Source organism: Myotis lucifugus, unplaced genomic scaffold, assembly GCF_000147115.1.
Source record: "Myotis lucifugus unplaced genomic scaffold, Myoluc2.0 scaffold_149, whole genome shotgun sequence".
Lineage (NCBI taxonomy): Eukaryota > Metazoa > Chordata > Mammalia > Chiroptera > Vespertilionidae > Myotis > Myotis lucifugus.
This window is the reverse complement of record NW_005871197.1, coordinates 2306631-2326765: the sequence shown is the minus strand read 5'-3', so window position 1 is coordinate 2326765 and position 20135 is coordinate 2306631.

The following is a 20135-nucleotide window of genomic DNA, read 5'->3' as shown; positions in this document are numbered from 1 at the left end:
ACTCAATATAAATCCTATATAATAGAAGGGTAATATGCAAATCAACCAAATGACCGAAAGACCAATCTCTATGATGTGCACTGACCATCAGGGGGCAGACATTCAATTCAGAAGCTACCCCCTGGTGGTCAGTGCACTCCCACAGGGGGAGCACCCCTCAGCCAAAAGCCAGCTGACAAGGAGCGGGACTAAGCCATCAGTCAGATATCCCCTGAGGGCTTCCGGACTGCAAAAGGGTACAGGCTGGGCTGAGGGACCCTCCCCGCAGCCCCCAGTGCAAGAATGTCATGCACCCGGCCTCTAGTATAAATATAAATAAAATAACCTGATTTAGAATGGACGAAGGGCTTGAATGGGCATTTTTCCAAAGAAGGCATACAAATGAACAACAGATATATGAAAAGATGCTCAGCATCATTAATTATCAGGGAACTGCAAATCAAAATTACAATGAGACAGCACTCTATGGCTATTATAAAAATAAATAAATAAATACATACATACATACATAAATGAATAAGTGGTGAAAAGGTTGTGTAAAAATTGGAAACCTAAATTATATACATATATGTATATATGTATAAATATTAATATATATTACACACATATGTGTAAATTTATATATGTAACATATATGAGAACTTACAGTTTTATTTGTGGGTGAGTTAGTTTAAATAAAACCATTCCATTTACTTTAAAACAATCTTATTGTCAAATGCCCACTCTCCTAAAATACCCACACAATACTTATTGATAAAACAAATTCAGGTTCAATAGACTTATTTCAGTAAGTAAGAATGCCACATTGACAGAATTCACATGAAAGGTAGAAATCTAAAAAGAATAATGATATAATCTTGGAACTAGATATGGTGACTGCAAAAAGAGCTTGCAAAGAAGAAAGCTGGCTGGAAATGTATAGAATTTAGGTTAAATTTTGGTTTGATGGGCAGAGTGAATGAAGCAAAGGTTTTAAAATGAGGATTCATGAGTAATGCATTAGTTTTTATAAGTTACTATTTTAATTTGTTCACAGGCTTATTTTTCAGTAGCAAATATATCTGAAAGCAAGTTGCTGTGCTATTTTTGTGTAGTTTTAGTGTTAATTAGCCCAGAAACATAAAAGTATGATATTTTCTGTTCCCAGCATTTAATCTTTTATAATATACTGAAAGTTATAGCACTCATACACTATATTCTCATAGGGAATTACAGACTGCCCTATATTTCCCTAGTTCAAAATATATAAACATCAACTCGCCAAACAGTTAATATCTGCAGACTGATTTACCGATAATGTTGTTGGAAGTCAATTTCTTTTCATTTTTCTAGGAGACATTATTATTAATTTTTCTTTTCATTGCTTAACTGATAAATAGGTATCTTCATATACAATGTTTTGGACATATGCTTATTTACTTATTGGGCTATTAGTAACTTTTAAAATAGTTTGTTCTCACAAACACAGTATAAAGATAATGTCTAAGATCAAATACAATTTTAAAACAAATAATTGATTCACTATGTAGATAGAAAGAAAAGAACAAAATTTACTAGTTTGTAAAAACAAATGATAAATTTTGCTCTCCTGAAGAATTGATGGGTGGTTTAATAGAAATGACTGTATTCATGAGTCATTTTATCATGCAAAGTTTAATTGGACATGTTATTTTTAGGAAATTCAACATATGCATAACTTTTATGTACTACTCTTTACCTTTATTCTAACTACCTTCCTTCATTACTTTAAACATGAAAATGTGTTACTTTAGTGTTATAATACCTATTTGAATCATTCCAATGTACACTTCCCCACACATGCTTTACTTTGTATCTTAGAATGCAGATGCTAAGCTATATTTTGATTTCAAGAGATTTTAATATGAAATATGTTCACAGAACTGTGTTAGACAAAAGATTTACTGACCAACAAAATTTTATTGCTGAGCTAAACTATTATTAAATGTCTTTACCTAATCTATGTTTTCAGTTTTTCTCAAGACTTTTCCTTAACACATGTTCTCTAACAGTATTTTGTTGTTTGATGTCTCATTGTACAAAATAAGATCACAATAGGCTATAAATTCTGTATCCCACATCAATATAGACAAGATTTGGAAAACAGTACCATTAAAGCAATATTTCAATAAGAACAGTTGTCACTCTTACCTTCTGATCAATAATCATTTCAAATTATGTAATACTCTTGTTTTTTTCATACTTCAAACCCTCATTCTCCTAATATTGCAGTTGTGTTCCTTTGTTACCACCTGCAATATAATTTAATGTACCCAGATCAACCAAAGCCATCTCTTTTCCTTTGGGTGTATCTTTCTGCTAGCCCTAAAATGATGTTACTTTTGGAGAAATATAATTGAAAACAAAATATCTTGCCAACTCAGAAAACTTTCCCACAAAGGTAGAATATACAGAAAGTAGTGCCATTGTTTAACAGAATAAACATTAAACCAGAATGTGCTACACATCACGGGCAATCCTCTAAGAGACTGCAAAGACATAAATCTATCCTTTTCTACACCCACGCAGATACACCCCATTATTTGCATGTTCTCCAGATAAACAATGACTAATCTATGAGTAACAGGACTTGATAGCACCATGCATCATCAATATTTCATCATAGATTCATTTGGTAATTAGGGTGGCCATCTGTGTTAGTTAATTGGCTTTATCCACAGGAAAAATAAACCTCCCATATCTTTGTGACAGGAGGGAGTTTAGCAAGTTGGAGGGATGTAGTCATGGAACTTAGGTTCCTACCATTCCACAAACTGGGACATGAGAGAGCTGTCTTCCTTGTAGATTACATTCTTAAAGAGATAGCCCCCAGGTCCTTGAGGAGGAAGTTCCAGGCATTACTCTGGCAAAAGGCTGATTTGTTGTTGTTACCTTAAACATTTTATTAATTTTATTTTCGGAATAGGTTCTACATTTATTGTTATTTTATATTAATTTCAGTTGTGCAACATAAGTGGTTGCGGAATCATATACTTTACAAAGTGTTCTCACCCTGATAGTTCCAGTACCCACATGGCCCCATAAATAGTTATTTGATTTATCTTTAAAAATTCTTGCATACATTTTTAAAAGAGGAAGAGATTACAAGTTTTTCAAAGTAAAAAGTCTAAGAAAACAGTGGAGAAGTCTTTTTCTTACTTTCAACAGATAGCTTTTAGCCTCTAATTTTGAGTATTTACTCTTACACTATTGAATTAGTCCTGGCTCTCCAGAGAAACAGAACCAGTAGAATATTTATTGGTTTATGTGATTATGGAAGCTGAGAAATCCAAATACCAATAGCCGGAGCTCCAGGAAAGCGGATGGAGTTGTAATCAGTCCAAAGGCCTGAGAACCAGAAAGAGCTGATAAAATAGTTCCAGTCTGAAAGCCAGCAGCCTCGGGATACAAGAAGAGCTGACATTTTAGTTCTAGATGAAGGAGGAGTTCTTTCTTACTTAGGGAGGATCAGCCCCTCCCCCCTTCATGCCACCCTCCTGTCCCCTCCCCATAAACTTCCCCACACCTATTTTTCTGTTCAGGCCTTCTACAGGAGGGGGCAATCTTCCTCACTCAATCTACTGATTCAAATATTAAGCTCATCCAAATACTTTCACAGAAACATACAGAATGTTTTACCAAAAATACTAGTACGTGGATATCTCCTGACCCAGTCAAATCAACACATTAAATTGACCATCACAATTATCAAGTTGAGTATTAAATTAAGTACCCAACTTCATTCTCATTACCTTAAGAAAAGTTCTTTTTCTCAATAATTTTTTTCTCTCTCCAGTTTTTACATTAGCATAGCACATTAGATATCATTTGAAAAGAGTGAATACAATTTTGAATAAAATTTTAGGAGCACAATACCTGGCACTAATAATATCCTACTTGTAGCCAAAAGAAACCTTTTCCACTTAGCATATGATATAAAGGTTACCCTTTCTTTCCCAATGTTACACTACTAATTTTTACTAGCAAAATTATATAACACCACTGTTTATTTATTTTAAAGTTAAAACACTTAATTTTTAAAATTAAAGTTACTGGGCTCACTTGAAATGGTGGCAAACAAGATACAAACTAACAGAAAAGAAAGCCCTATTGATAGCTACATTGAATGGTTTATGTCTTGTTTGCTACCTTATCAAACTCCTTTCTGAACAACTCCATTGGTAATTCAGGAAGTCAAAAATCTAACTCCAGCCTAATTTGTTGATGTATTTTTTTCCAGTTTCATCCCATATTCTGTGCTTCAATGAACTTGTACCTTTTTATTGACTGCAAGTTCTACAGTTCCCTCTCTTTTATTTTTCTTAAGCCATTCCACAATTGGAAATGCTCTCACCTCTATAATTTTGCTGTTTGTCTTACTTATCGTTTAGTGTTCACCTCTATGATCATAAATCTTGACACATCTTTCACCTGAAAGTATATCTTAAATCTTTTGAAAATCCTAAATCTTTCTCTCACAGTGTTTGTCATATTCAAGTCTACCATACTTGTGTTCATATTTTCTTCCTCCAAAATATTTTTACTTCACACAGTGAAGGCTGCATTTTTTCTGTCCCTCATACTCTTTGGCAGTGTATCCTTGGTTATGTGTTAAATAAATGAATCAATGTACTGACAGCTACATGTAGGGTACTTTAATATAACTTCTTTCTGCATCTCTAAATGTCTTGTATGCAGGTATTCCCCAGAGAAAATTTACACTACAAAGAGAAGTAATTATTATAGTAATTAAATTCAGAGACAGTAACATTAACATAGACCTTTTTTAAAAAAAACATTATTAGGAAGAAAATGTAAGTGAAAGTTTTACTGCCTATGCTAAGCTTAACTGTGTTTGAAAGCAAGTAAATATTCTGAATAGCTAAAAATGCATTTTGATTTTAAAATGTTAGAATTTTGATCATTAGGTGCCCTGGGACTAAAATATATAATTTGTTAGAGTGGATTGTGAGTAGAAAATCTTAATATCACCTTCATCATAATAAATAAAGCATAAGAACAAATTGAGGGGAGTTAGGGAAATCAATCAATAAAAAATTTCTTCTCCCCCAAAACAACTGGTTTTCCACCTGCATTTTTTTTTTTTCTGTCACAACTTCAAAGAAATTTCTGGCATCAATATTCCAGAAGTTCTATAGAAAAATGCATCATTCGGGTCCTAGCTGGTTTGGCTCAGTGGATAGAGCGTCAGCCTGCAGACTGAAGGGTCCCAGGTTTGATTCCAGTCCAGGGCACATGCCCAGGTTGCCCGGGTTGCTGGCTCAATCCCCAGTGGGGGGCATGCAGGAGGCAGCCAATCAATGATTCTCTCTCATCATTGATGTTTCTATCTCTCTCTACCTCTTCCTTCCTCTTTGAAATAAATAAAAATATATTTTTTAAAAAATGCATCATTCAGGTTGTGTGCTAAATATGTAAATTTGAGAAAGAAAACAGTATTATAATTATATTTACGGTTTTTATTTTATTTTGAAGTTGCACCTTTGAATAATGTTTAACTCAAATATTACATTATAATGGCTATCTAAAACAAGTTTAAAATTCTGTAGTATGATTTTTCTCCCTGAATTGTCAAAAAGCAATAGAATAAAATGTAAATGATATTACAGGCCACTAGTCACCACATTATAGGGTTGTTCCTTAAAGTATACACTTCAGTAATATGTACAATACAGTTTTAAATGGTTCAGTTGATAGGTTTTACATTTTTCTTCTGGAAAACCATTATGCAATATGATTCTTAATTGTTCTATTGCCTAGAACATTTTTTTAGGATGTTGCTTATTTTATTATTTTAATTAATTTCTTGTTTCAGTTTTCTTGTTTTAATAACAGTTCAATTTTTGATTTGTGTAATTTCTTAATAACATAATCTATATTATTGGACTATTGTTAATACTATCAAATTTATATAATGTTAGATATTTTAACATTTATTTTATACATCAACTCTTCTCAATCTTAATAATAAAGTTAAGATAGAGTCATTGATTGAATATATTATGGTAAGGCATTATTTTAAGTACTTTTCATGTATTTGTCATATTCAACTCTTTTGAGATAAATACTGTTTAGCTCCATTTATGGATGAAAAAATAAAGGGATATAATGATTGGCTATCTTACTAAAGATGACACCACTACAAAGTGGTACAATCTGAAGACAAAATCCATACATTATAGTTGAAAAATCTTCACTCTTATCCAGTGTACTCACTGCTTTTTGGCATTTAACTTTAACATAGTCAAAATATGATCAATATGTAAGTTATTATTTAGAAAATTATTTTTGTGCCTCACTTCTTCAAACTTCATAATTATTTTTGATTCAAATTTTACACACTTCAAAAACACATCTATTCAACATTTTAAAGCAATATAAAAATAAGAATGATAAGAGATTAACCAAAGGACTTGTATCCATACATAAAAGCATGCCAATGGGCACAGACAATAGGGGGCGGGAGCAAGTGAGGAGAGGTCAATGGGGGAAAAAGGAGACACAGGTAAAACTTTCAACAATAAAAATTTTTAAAAATATAATATCCTATACATATGTTCTTCATCTCATAGTGCATTACACCTGTGCTTTCTTAGTGTTGTAATCTTTGTAATCATATTCAGAAAATTGTTCATTTTTCTGTATCAATTTTTGCCTATTATTGTCACAAAAGTTGCTATATGCAATTAAAGTTTACTTCCAAACTCTGTCTGAATTTTGTAGTCTGTTTATTCACCACATGTCATGAAACTGTCCATTTTAAATCCCCCTACCTTATTCTTTTATTTTCCTTCACCAACATCCCTACATAACTTTCTCCATAAAATGTTATTACACCAGATATTATTTTTAAAGAATAAAGCAAAATGTTATTGACCTATGAACCCCAAAATATCAGAAAAACCCAATTTACTCAAAATTTCAAAATTTCAAATATCATAAACTATATTTTCTCAAATGAATGCAACATAATAATGGAATCTAAATGGGATGAAAATATCCTTCAGCCAAGATATTATGCAATGCACTTTGAAACTTTAAAAACAATTTTCTATAGTTAATTAATTAAAATGGAACTATTTTTTTGTAAAGCAAAAAATGTAATACAAACTATTTGAAAATTCTTCCCTTTGCTATCTTTTTTAGCAGAAATTAGAAAAGGTAATTTGTTTTTGTTGCAGCTCCCAAATTTCTTGGATTCTATTTAATCTTCAAAAATAAACTGCAGAACTATTATCATAATTGTTATTCAATTAATAACAAATTTATTAAAAGGAAACCCTTACTTTTAGCAAAAAAAATACTTTTCAGCACCATTGATATTCAAAAATAAGTGGATTATCCTATCTAATAAAAGAGAAACATGGTAATTATCGTACGACCGCTACCCTTCCCATTGGCTAATCAGGGCGATATGCAAATTAACTGCCAGCCAAGATGGCAAGATGGCGGTTAACCACCAACAAAGATGGTGGTTAATTTGCATATGTAGCCACAATGCTGGGAGGCAAAAGGGGAAGGACTGAAGAATGGTGATCAGCAACCCAGGCGGCAGGCAAGAGCTGGGGGGTGAGCAAAGGCTGCCTTCAGCCAGTGATCGCCATCAGAAAGCCGGTTGGGGTTGCCAGCTGGCCTGCGCCCAGCGATCGCCATGGCGATCAGAGGGCGGGAGGGCCTGCCCCCCTCGATGGGAGGGCGGGAGGGCCGGGGCACAGGTCAGGCCGAAACCCCAGACACCCCGGGGGCCAGGGTTGCCGGCTGGCCTGCGCCCAGCGATTGCCATGGCGATTGGAGGGCGGGAGGGCCTGGGCGCAGGCCAGGCGGCAACCCTGACCCCCCAGAAGCTGCCTGCCCGCGCCCGTGTGCAGCAGCAGAAGCCGCCTGCCCGAGCCCGTGTGCAGCAGCAGAAGCCGCCTGCCCACAGCATGTGCAGCCACAGAAGCCGCTCTGCTCAGGCCTATGTACAGCCACAAAAGCCGCCTGCTGCCACCTGTGATACAGCCACAAAAGCCGCCTGCTGCCACCTGTGACCTGATCCGGTCCCGGGTTGCAGGCCCGAGCCTGTGTGTGGCTGCAGAAGCCACCAGCCCGTGCTTGTGTGCGGCTGCAGAAGCCACCAGCCCATGCCTGTGTGCAGCCGCAGAAGCTGCCTGCCTGCCTGCGGCATCCCACTATGATCCACTGAGTTATGAGGCCAGAGAGCAAGAACTTCCACCCTGCAAAGTGGAGAGCGGAGGACACAGCCTCCCCTCCTAAAGTCGCCAAAGGACAGGACCTAACCTAAGCTACATCCTCTGAGACAGCCGGGCAGGCACCACTGACCCTCTCTGCAGGCGGGCCCCCTCCCCCTTCCCCTGTCCCTGCACAGCTCCCATAGCTCCTCACTGGCTGAGTCAGGCACAACAGGTTTGCAGCCACAAGGGCGATTTAGCAGCTAATGAAAAATGCGAGAATGAACAAATGAAGCCGCTACTGCAGTGGGGAAAAGACGTTCATCAAATTCTTTGTCTCTGAGAAACTGAGGCAGCCAGCACAGGCCCCTGCACAGGATGAGGCTTCTGCTTCTAAAGAAACATCCTGGGGTTAGAGGTGAGGGGGTGCTGCCTTTCCCCTCTTGGAGCTCTAGGAGGAGTCTGTGCTCCCCCTCCTGGTATTCTTAACACCCAGAGACCCCTCCCCAATCCAGGCAGGAATGTTCCACGCTGACCGCCTCCAGAAAGCAGAGAACAAAGAGGCACTTCTTGACTTCAAGCCTCTAAACCAGTGGTTCTCAACCTTGGCTGCACATTAGAATCACCTGGGAATCTTTTCAAAATCCTGGTTTCTGGGCCTCATCCTCTGGAAATTCTGTTTCTTTGTTACTAATGTTGTGGCTCTACCCCATAACAAAGAAACAGAATTTCCAGAGGATGAGGCCCAGAAATCAGGATTTTAAAAAGATTCCCAGGTGATTCTAATGTGCAGCCAAGGTTGAGAACCACTGCTCTAAACAGACTTGACCACTGCGGGCAAAGACCTGCAGCTGAGAGGGGACAGGTTCTGGGTGTCGAGGTCCAGAGCGTGGAAGACCTCCTGGGGGAGCAGTGGATCTGGAAGCCTGTGTGCTGGGTCAGAGACACGCCTGCCTCCCACCCTCCCCTGCCCTGCACATAGACGTGCCTGGACTGGGGTGAGGAGGAGAAGGAGAACTAGAGGGAAGGAACACTGAGTGTTTGTTGGCAGCCGTGTAAAAAGGACTGTGACCCTCCCCTCCCACTGAGTCACTCCCTAAGGCAGCAGGAGACGGAGGGTCTGAGAGCAGCCACACAGCTTTGTGGCCGTGACCCAGGCACCAAGATGGTGTCCATGCAACGGGGCTGAGGAGGTGTCAGAGGACCTCACCCCAGAAAGCCCAATAGCTCTTTGTGTGAGAGAGAGAAGGTGGCAGGGAGGGATGAAGAGAGTGAATTGGACTCAAGAGGCCTCAAGGCCCAGATGAGGAGAATATACCAGGGATCAGCATGGACTTGAGCTCTGAGGTGAGGGTCAAGGGCACTGGGTGGGGGCCAGCCCAGACAGAAGACTGAGGTCCAGATGTCCTTGACCCTGCTCGGTTCTTTGGCACCTCTGCCTGAGATATAAACTGTCTGACATGGAAGTACAACTCCAGAGAAGGGGGTGGGGAACCTAAGTTAAATAATATTTTGTGTTTTTTTTTCACTTGGCAGAATGGGGGCTGAAGTTGAAGTTAGGTTTGGTTACTAAACAATAAAGAAAGCAACATTTCTTGCACACCCGACTCTGTGCTCTGAGTTTGCTGCTGCCTATAAACCGAGAAAAAGTTGTAAAATGAAGTACTAATCTCTAGGGTTTAGGTCAGACCGAGGAGTAGTGCCACTCAGCCAGAAGCTGCCTCATGGCTGGCCAGTGCAGTGATGGTGGCAGGAGCTTCTCCCACCTCCGTGGCAGCACTAAGAATGTCCAACTAACAGTTTAGGCCCGATCCCTTGGGGGCCTAAGCCTTTAGTCGGACATCCCCCGAGGCTCCCTGGCTGCCAGAAGGATGTCTGACTGCAAGCTTAAGCCTGATCCCCTGGGGAGTGGGCCTAAGTCAACAGGTGGATATCCCCCAAGGGGTCCTGGACTGCAGATGGGCGCAGGCGGGGCTGAGGGATGCACCCTTCCCCTCCCCCCCCCCCCCCCCCAGTGCACAAATTTTGTGCACTGGGCCTCTAGTAATATTATAATAGAACTTTATGAATTTTCCAAGTTACATCCAAAGATTTAAAATAAAACACAAGAAGAGCTTTAATGTAGTTGACTTATGGCCAATTAAATCCAATGGTCTATCTTAGATAGTGCTACTCTAGCAATTTAAGAAGTCATCAGTATCAAATTATTAGTAATGTCCCTCAATCATTTTTAATGCCCTAGATAGCTTATTATTTATCCATCTGCTATCTCTGTTCTCTGTTTCTTCTCTTTGCAATCATTTTGCCACTTTCCTCAAATCATCTTTGACTATATAACTCCTGCTCATCCTGCAGGTGACAAATTAAACATCATTTTAAGGTCTTCCTTCACTTTGAGTCACTCTTTTTTTTTAATTGAGATTAATAGTGAATTATTTTTTTTTCACATAGTAGTTGCTCATCATGTACATGGTCACTGAATGATTTAAAGAAATTAATACCAAGCATTAATTTTTCTCAAATCCTGCACTTTAAGTACGGTATTTTTACCTTAAAGTACTCCCTTTAGTTCAAACTCGCTATATAAAATAATATTGCATGTATTTTCATTAATAATATTAGGTGTATTATAGTATCTTCATAGTCCATAATATGTTTTAAATACCTGTGTTCATCTTGCACATTTCCCATTATTTCTAAATTTGACAGCATCTTGTATTAACTTTCTTCCTTTAAAACACATAACAAGCCTTAGCTGGTTTGGCTCAGTGGATAGAGCATTGGCCTGCGGACTGAAGGGTCCCAGGTTTGATCCCAGTCAAGGGCACATGCCTGGGTTGTGCGCTTGACCTCCAATAGAGGGCATGCAGGAGGCAGCTGATTAATTATTCTCTCTCATCATTGATGTTTCTCTCTCCCTCTCCCTTCCTCTCTGAAAACAATAAAAATATATTTTAAAAAAATAAGACACATAACAATTCTTTAATTATTTTAATATGCTAGTTTTATCTCAATCCACTTGCATATTAGAATATATTGTAATGTGGTGATCATAATCATACAAAACATTTTGTAGTTAAGAAAACAGTTTCAGTAAGGGAAGTTTTGTGGTTTGTTTATTTATTTTTTTCCTATCAACTTTCCTTCTGATTATTTGATAATGATAACTCATTGGCTCATATCTTCAAGGGATTATCTATTTAAATTCCTTCCTTGGTTATGATAAATCTCAGAGGAAGATTTCTTACAAGTATTCTGCACTGTGTTTTTTTCAAGTACAATTGTATGATGATTGTCCACATTAATATCTCTCAGCAAGGGGAAAATTGATACCCCCTGAACGGTTTCCTTTAGGACACTTACGGAAGTATTCTTTTATGTGTTTCTGGTATCTATTGACATATTGTAAGAACCTGTTTTATTAAATTGGAAGAACCCAGAAGTCATTCAAAATGCATGTGAAGCTTCATTAATATTCTTGGGTATAAACCATAACTATGTCAACTCTGGTTAAGTCTTTAAGACTACAAATTCAAACTTCTCAGTCAATTTCAACTTGGACTCTACCATTCTCTATTGTCTTAGTAGATTTTCCCACTTGATAAAAGAAAAGAATAGATAGGCAAAACAGCATTCGTGGGAAAAAGTCAACATCATTTTCAATCTACAAATACAATAAAAACTTATTGAATCCACAAAGCAAAACTACAGAATTTTTTATTGTGGCACTTAAAATTGGATGAAAATGAATTAAATCTTCCAACTTGCTCTTTTAGAGTAATAATTCAAATTCTATGCTGAAAAACAATTAAAAACACCTTCATTAATAATATCTCAATTCAATTTAGATAATTAACAATCTAAGCTATTTCAAAATTTGATCTGAAGCAATATAAATCAATAGTGCTGTTTCTAGGATTTAATGCCGTTTCTCATATATTTCTGTATTGGTATTTCTGTTACATGTTACTAAATTTAATTATTTCAGAAGAATGTATTTACCTCTGATCTAGAAAAATACACTAAACTGAAAATTGCGTATAGACACCTTTCACTTGGAAAAAAAAAAAGAAATTAATCGGAAGTGAGCTGCTAATTGAATACTATTGTGTTCTCATCATTATTTCCTAACTTCAAGGACAGGACTCCTCTAGGAAACTCCCCAGTATTGAACTTGCATTACATTGTAATTACTTCAAGCTCTAGATCAGCGATTTTCAACCAGTGTGACACTATAAATTTTTTAAACATTCAATACCTTACTATTTAGTCAGGGACATGGACCTCTTTTCCCTAAGGTTGCCAAATTTAAAAAAAAATAATAGTAATGACAACAGCCAACACTATCATAGCTGTTGAATGAATCAAAATTACGCCTATTTTTGTGTGTGAGATAGGCAAATAATATATTTTTTGTTGTGCTGCAGAATTTTAGTAATTAGTTTATATTTTTCATGAGATGAAAAAGGTTGAAAATCGCTGTGCCAGCACAACCACTTCTTTGCTAACTCTTGATAGAGTAGGAATATATTGATTATCTTCATTTAATTCATCTTCCTCTTTCCTATTCTGTTTGGATTACTTGATCTATGCAGATTTCACTAAAATCCATTTAAAGACATGGAGCTGACCTTTCTAAAGTTTTCTCATGTGTTCTAAATTGTCCAATAGATTTCTCTCAATCTAGAAATAGTGTCAGAATATGCACAAGGAAGTAGGATAGTGAATAATATATGTGCTTATGGATAGTCACTTAAGTTATAGAGTTGAAAGTGCACTCCCTCTGAGGGAGCCTTTCAGGGAGAGGGTGCGTAGACAATGATGGGTAAACATTTGAGTAAGGCTGGTCAGAAACAGAAAGAGAGCTGATAACTATTGTATTCAGGTCTGTTGTACTAGGGAAAATCACTATCAATTTAACAAGTTTACTAAAGAATTTTACTTGTTCAGATTATTTAGAGACCATTTCTCCTTTTATGAGGCATCAATTTCATCCTTGTTAATGCAACACCTCAGTAATTCTAGTTGGATTGTGGCAATTTCTTGTGACTCTAGTATCTGTCATAAATGATCATCATGTTATGAATGATGAGAAACTTAATGCCAGAAATAATCACGAGACATCTGCAGATTCTACTTGAATATCCTTTCTGAATTATTTTTTCACAACCAGGCCCAGTGATTATCAATTTGAGTAGCAGAGATCATGATGAGCGTCACCCCAAAAGCTGGTATTAAATGCAGCTCTTTCAGAAAGAAACCAGCAAACACCCTTCAAGATGAAACACCCATGCTGTCTCAAAGGGTAAGCAATCCTTCTTTTTTACAGCTGCATAGTTTGCATGGTGTAAGTTTCCCACGGCTTTGTTATCCACTCCTCTACTGATGGGCAGTTGGGCTATTTTCAGATCTTAGCTATTATAAATTGTGCTGCTATGAACATAGGGGTGCATACATTCTTTCTGATTGGTTTCAGGGGTCTTAGGATATATTCCTAGAAGTGGGATCACTGGGTCAAATGGCAGTTCCATATTTACTTTTTTGAGGAAACTCCATACTGTTTCCACAGTGGCTGCGCCAGTCTGCATTCCCACCAGCAGTGCAGGAGGGTTCCTTTTTCTCCACATCCTCTCCAGCACTTGTCCTTTGTTGATTTGTTGATAATAGCCATTCTGACAGGTGTGAAGTGATTATCTCATTGTTGTTTTAATTTGCATTTCTGTGATAATCAGTGAATTTGAGCATTTTTTCATGTCTCTTGGGTATCTGTATGTCCACCTTGGAGAAGTGTCTATTTAGGTCCTTGGCCCATTTTTTAGTTGGATTGTTTGTCTTCCTTTTTTTAAATTGTATGAATTTCCTGTATATTTTGGAAATTAACCCCTTATCTGATGTATCAGATGTAACTCTTTATCAGATGTATCATTGCCAAATAAGTTCTCCCATACAGTGGGCTCCCTTTTCATTTTGTTGATGGTTTCTTTTTCTGTTCAGAAGTTTTTATTTTGATGTAGTCCCATTTGTTTATTTTCCCCTTAATTTCCCTTGTCCTAGATGTATTCATAAACATATTGCTATGAGAGATGCCTGAGATTTTGCTGCCTATGGTTAATTTTAGGATATATAGTCTTAATTTAATTCTCATATCAAATAGAATTTTACCTAAATATTTGTAAATTTAATTATCTTATGTAAATATTGTTAATCTCCAAAAGTTAAAAATGGCTATTAATTATTAATATATCAATAATATTATTCTCCAGAGTTGAATTATCAAAGGAATTTATTTTTGTCTTTATTGAATTTATTTTTCATGTGTGTGAGAATAATTTCTATTGAGCGAAACATTCTAAATCTAACCTAATAAAAGATACATGCCTGAGTTAGGCATAGTAGGCAAGCCAATTTAAACTAAGTAATTTGTTTATATATTAATGTGATTTATAGATATCCATTTTTTCTCTAGTTGAAAACTGTACACCCTCCTGCCTAAGAGGTAATAGTATGTCCCATTTCCCTAATGAGGTATCTAATATTTTGAAATTTCTAGCGAAATAACAAGGTGATATAATTGTGTCACAGTAAAAGTAAATGAAGCTGGATTAAATCTCTCTTCTAGTTGGATTCTTTTATTCTTTTTCTTTGCTTTCAATTCCCAAGCCAACCTTATTTTAAGGAGTTTTGCTCTTTAATGATATCTATTCATGAGACTTAACTGTTGGGGCTTAGATTTCCACTATATGTTTCTGAGCTGCATTGCAGCTTGGGGAATAGTGAGATATAGGAAATAATGAGACAAATTAATTTTCTTTTCCCAAAGGAACTATATTCCCCATAGCTATCACTCAGAGGACAACCTCTTTTCTGAAAGATTGATATAAAAATAATTTATGTCAGGCTAAGAGGCAGAGCAAATCTATCTCCCTGGGAAAGCACATCAATGCCTTTAAGAAAAGGGTAGTGGCTTGTGGAGACAGTGCTCTTGGTAATTGGGGGTGTTTATTATCCCTGTCAGGCTTTAACAATCAGTTCTGGACTCATAAGATGAAAAAGATTTCAACATTTAATATATAACTACACCAACCAGCTCCCGCTATAATTTAGTTTCAGATAATTCAAGAATAAATTAGTAAACCAGAAGGTTTTTTTTTTAGCTTAAAATGCTGCAGTGATAATGAGAAAATACTGAAAATGAGCATCTTACTAAGCTGATGGCAATAATGGAATTCTAGACCTTGAAGAGCTCAAGTAAGGTCATTTATTTCTTTGCTTTTAAGGAGTAATGCCACTAAACCAAACTATTAGTAATTATAATTTTGCTATAAATACTTTCTGCAACATATTTTATATTTTGTAGTATAACAGCAAATAAAAAGATACGTAAATACCTCATTCTAATGTAGTTTATGGCCTGTGGTTTTATGGAATATCATCTAATTAACTTTGGAGCTACCAGTTAAAGGTTTAGAAAGACTCAAGCCCTGTTAACATTGGGTAAATTTACAGGTAAGAAGTCTATCTTCCCTGGGCAACGTGGCTTGGGGGTTGAGCATCGACCTATGAACCAGGAGGTCACATAAGTTGGATACCTGGTCAGTGCATATGCCCAGTTTTCAGCTCAGTCCCCAGTAGGGGGCGTGCAGGAGGCAGATGATCAATGATTCTCTCTCATCATTGATGTTTCTATGTCTCTCTCCCTCTCCCTTCCTCTCTGAAATAAATATTTAAAAATTAAAAAATTTTTATCTTAAATTATTTTATGGTCTTTATTTTAAAAGTAGTCAATAATCACTTCATTTAATGGTATATACGAAATTGTTCTCAGAATGACTTGTGTAAAGAAAGTGTAGCACAATAGAGGTGGCAAAAGCAGAAGAGAACTAAGAGAAATACATCATCTTTAAGTACTGATGGCTCCTTTATTATAAAAACTCTTGAATATTACACACATTCAAGAATCCCATTGCTCATTATTTTAACTTTCACCACTAACTCTTTGAAAGAGCCTGTGTTAAAAATAGGAGAAAGTATAACAGGAAAATAAGAATAGCATAGAATGCCATGTTGAATCTCAGATTGAACTGTTGCAAATGAGAATCTTCGAAAAAAATGAAGACATTATGAAATCAGTATAAAATAGACAAGACCATATGTATCATATATAACAGCAGTTCCAATTAGCACCTATTTAAAGTACTACCAAAAGGAAGCTGTGACAATGACTGCTGGTATTCCCTTGCTTTATCAGTCACATTATAACACATGTTAAGAAATGCTATTTTCAAATACAAACGATATGGTGAAAAGATATGCCAGGAACCATTTACAGTTTTCATATTAAACTTGGCTCACAAAGAGCAACACTAATTTTAAAATATTCTTTTGAAAGAAAATTATATACAATATTTTAAACACACTGACTTAAACAAGAAGTTACTTAGTTTAAACGCAATGCAAAAATAAACCTCCACAGTATTTTTTGTGAACCAAAAGACAGAGAGAGAGAGAGAGAGAGAGAGAGAGAGAGAGAGAGAGAGAGGACTTTTAGTACAAGTGAAATACTTTTCGAGATTGGATAAATTTCTATTGTCTCTGAGACTGGGGAAGAAGGATGATCTGGGACTGAAGTGTCAGAGAAAAGGAGTTACAAAGTTTGTGGTGGTAACATTTTAGAGATGGCCAAGTGCTGAAATTGCTGGAAAGGAAATTAAGGAATTTCTAGCAGGTATTAAGAATTTTCCTAATGCTAAGCAGGAAAATTGTGCTCATCCTAACTGAGTACTCAGTAAAGATTTTCAACCTATACTTTTGAGACTGTTTCTCTGTGTGAGCATTATTTTTTATCTATATTGGGGGGGGGTATGATTTTTTTGCATTTTATCAATAAATCATCTACTTTTCAAATCAAGAATTAATGTAAGCCGGATGGTAAGATACTGGTTGTTTTATTATATATCTGAGGAACAAAACGTGATATGTTAGGAAAGAATACCTGAGTTCCCTAAAGTATTTTTTTACAAAATAATAAATTCTATTTGTTAATTCTAATTTATATTGATATATAAATGTTTTCAAAAGTAATTATTTTATTTAGGATAAATAAAGCTCATTTTCCTAGTTTGCTTTTGAAGGCTTTTTTTCTTTTCTAATATCATCTAGTAGATTTGAGAATGTATTTTTAAAAATAATTTTAAGATATAAATGAAAAGTTTATAAATTCCTTAAATATATTTCACATATTGGGAACTATTCTTAGAAAAGAAGTTATTTCACAGGGGTTACAAAGGAGATACTCTTTCACAAAATTAATAATATATATAGATCATTGTGCTGGTTATAATAATTGCTTAGACAAGCAAAAATTAAATGGTCAATTTAATGAAATATTATAAAATAGTGAGCAAAACCTTGAAAGATTAAACATTAATAAAATAGAATATGTTACAGCCCATGGCTGCTCATGCACACATTCACACAATTGTTCTTCTCTTGTCTGTCATTTAGGATTGTGATGCTGTTCATGGCCCTGTTTCCCACGAATAGTAGTGTGATGAGATGGAAGGAAGGTGAATTAATTACAGCCGTGGGTTTTCTTTTGACTAACAGCTCTAACCCCAGCCTGCAGGGCCTGTCACTATTTGCGGCACTGCCTCTTAGTCTTGACAGTCTAAACACAACTTTTGCTAAAAAAGAGTTGCACCGCCTCTCAATTTTAGAATACTAGCACTTAAAATTTATCAATTTCTGTCATCTCCAAAGTATTGGCAGGCGTATTACAAACTTTTATTTTTTCTATACAATAATTTTAAGTTGGAATATGGAATGTCAATTGAAGCAAAGGGGAAAACTATGCATCTATTTCCTAATTAAAATTAAATTGTGCCAGAACTTTATTACTTTTACTTATATAATAATTTATTTAATATTTGTTCATTTCAGGGAGTTATACAGACAATAACCTGGCAGTGAAGACACCCACATTTATTATTTATTCATCAGTTCATGCTGTCACACATGCCCCTCCAGAGCACTCAATCATAACTGATCAACACTTTCCAGTGTAATATTATCTATGTCATAGAGGAATATCATTTGAAATGAAGGCTCTAAAGTTTCCTTTCTTTTTGTAACCATACTCAAATTCAAACTTTCACTTGAGAAACAAAACTTTCTTTCTATGTCATGGTTCAATGGAAATGAGACTCTATGGGTCATATGGAACAGGCCTTTGAAATGTGAGGACAGATAGTGTTGGATTTATCCTCCATGTAGTAAATGGACACTAATGTACAAAATGTCAACTTTGCACACAATATGAACCATAATAATGGAATCGAATACTTGAGAACCTCATTAAACCACTAAATGTCATGATTAATAATATTATTTTAATTTCAATAAGGATTAAAAAAAGTATCATCTAAGGTTATATTATTAAAAATAAGTAGGAAATAAGCATACTTATCCTCTTTAAGGAATATTTATGAAAATGAACATTGAAATTCTAAAGGTGATGATGGAAACATTGAAGTGGACTCTATTCCTAATTACATTACATTCATTATTTTTACCCATTTACTCTGAACCTTTCTTGTCAAGTCTTTGTAGTATACTATAGATATACCAGTATTTTCTAATTCATTAGTAGCAGAAACACTTTTCCCTTTTTCTGTTGCATCTAAACTGCTTTCAAACAATTCTCTCATATAATATTAATTTCTTTAAGATTGAAGACTTTTCTCACCATTGAACCATTTCTGTTATTCCTATTGTATGCATTTGGTTTGCCTGTCAACAGAGAAGGAAAATATTTAAATTAATTTGGATGATTTAGTATTAATTATTAATTTAGGTAGATAATGCCAAATTATATTGCAAAAATGTGTACAAGTTTAAACTCCATCATCATCCTCTTCCTATATTTTTCTGGAAACAGAAATAAAAACATTTATATCCTCTAGAAATAGGCATAAATCAAAACTGTTCTGTGGGAGGGAAGTTAGAATTAGCTGAAGGGCCAAAATAACATTCATCTCATTTTTCCTGTCTTAGATTGACCCTAAAAAACTATTTCTATTAACCAAAAGTGCAATTTGACCATGTTTGGAAATGCCATATGCAAAAATTTCACGGCATTTTGCTATAGCAAAACAGGTTTTAAATGATAACTATAGAATTCTGCTTAGTTACAGTCTATAAATAAATCCACTACATTATCTCTTACAATAACACAGCAAAAAATATAAGCATCATAATTTTTATTATATTAAAAATATCTCTCTCTATATATATATAAAATGCCAAGCCACCATCCAACCTTCCAACTGTTTGACTGTCCAGTAGGTATGATGCATACTGACCACCAGGGGGCGTATCCTCAATGCAGGAGCTGTGGTGATTTGGCAGTGGCAGTTCTTGGGTGACACACCCCAGAATCAGAGAGGAGGGAGCCCGATTCCTTGGAGGGCTGTGTGATTCCATCTTTGGCTGTGGGTTGTGTTGCTGGGGCACTGTCTGAATCTAGTTTACTGCTGAGCTGCGGTGACCGCAGATGCCCTTCTAGCCGCAGCACCACCTCAGGTGTGGCCGGCCAGGGCGGGGGTGGGGGGAGGTGGACCACAGGAGGTTGGCTCTAGGGTGTGTCTGTCCTGTCTCTCCCAGTCCTGCCCTGTCGACCACCTTCTAATTAATTTCCTTTCAATGTGCACAAATTCTTGCACTGGGCCACTAGTTTACTATAATAAATTTCTCCACGTCTTTGACAACGCTTGCTATCTTTTAAAAAATTTAATAATACTCATCATGGCTGGTGTGAGGTAATATCTCATCATGTTTTTAATTGATATATTCCTAATGAAAAATGGTGGTTTTTTTATACACCTGTTATCTATATGTATGTATACTTTGCATAAATGGCTATGCCAG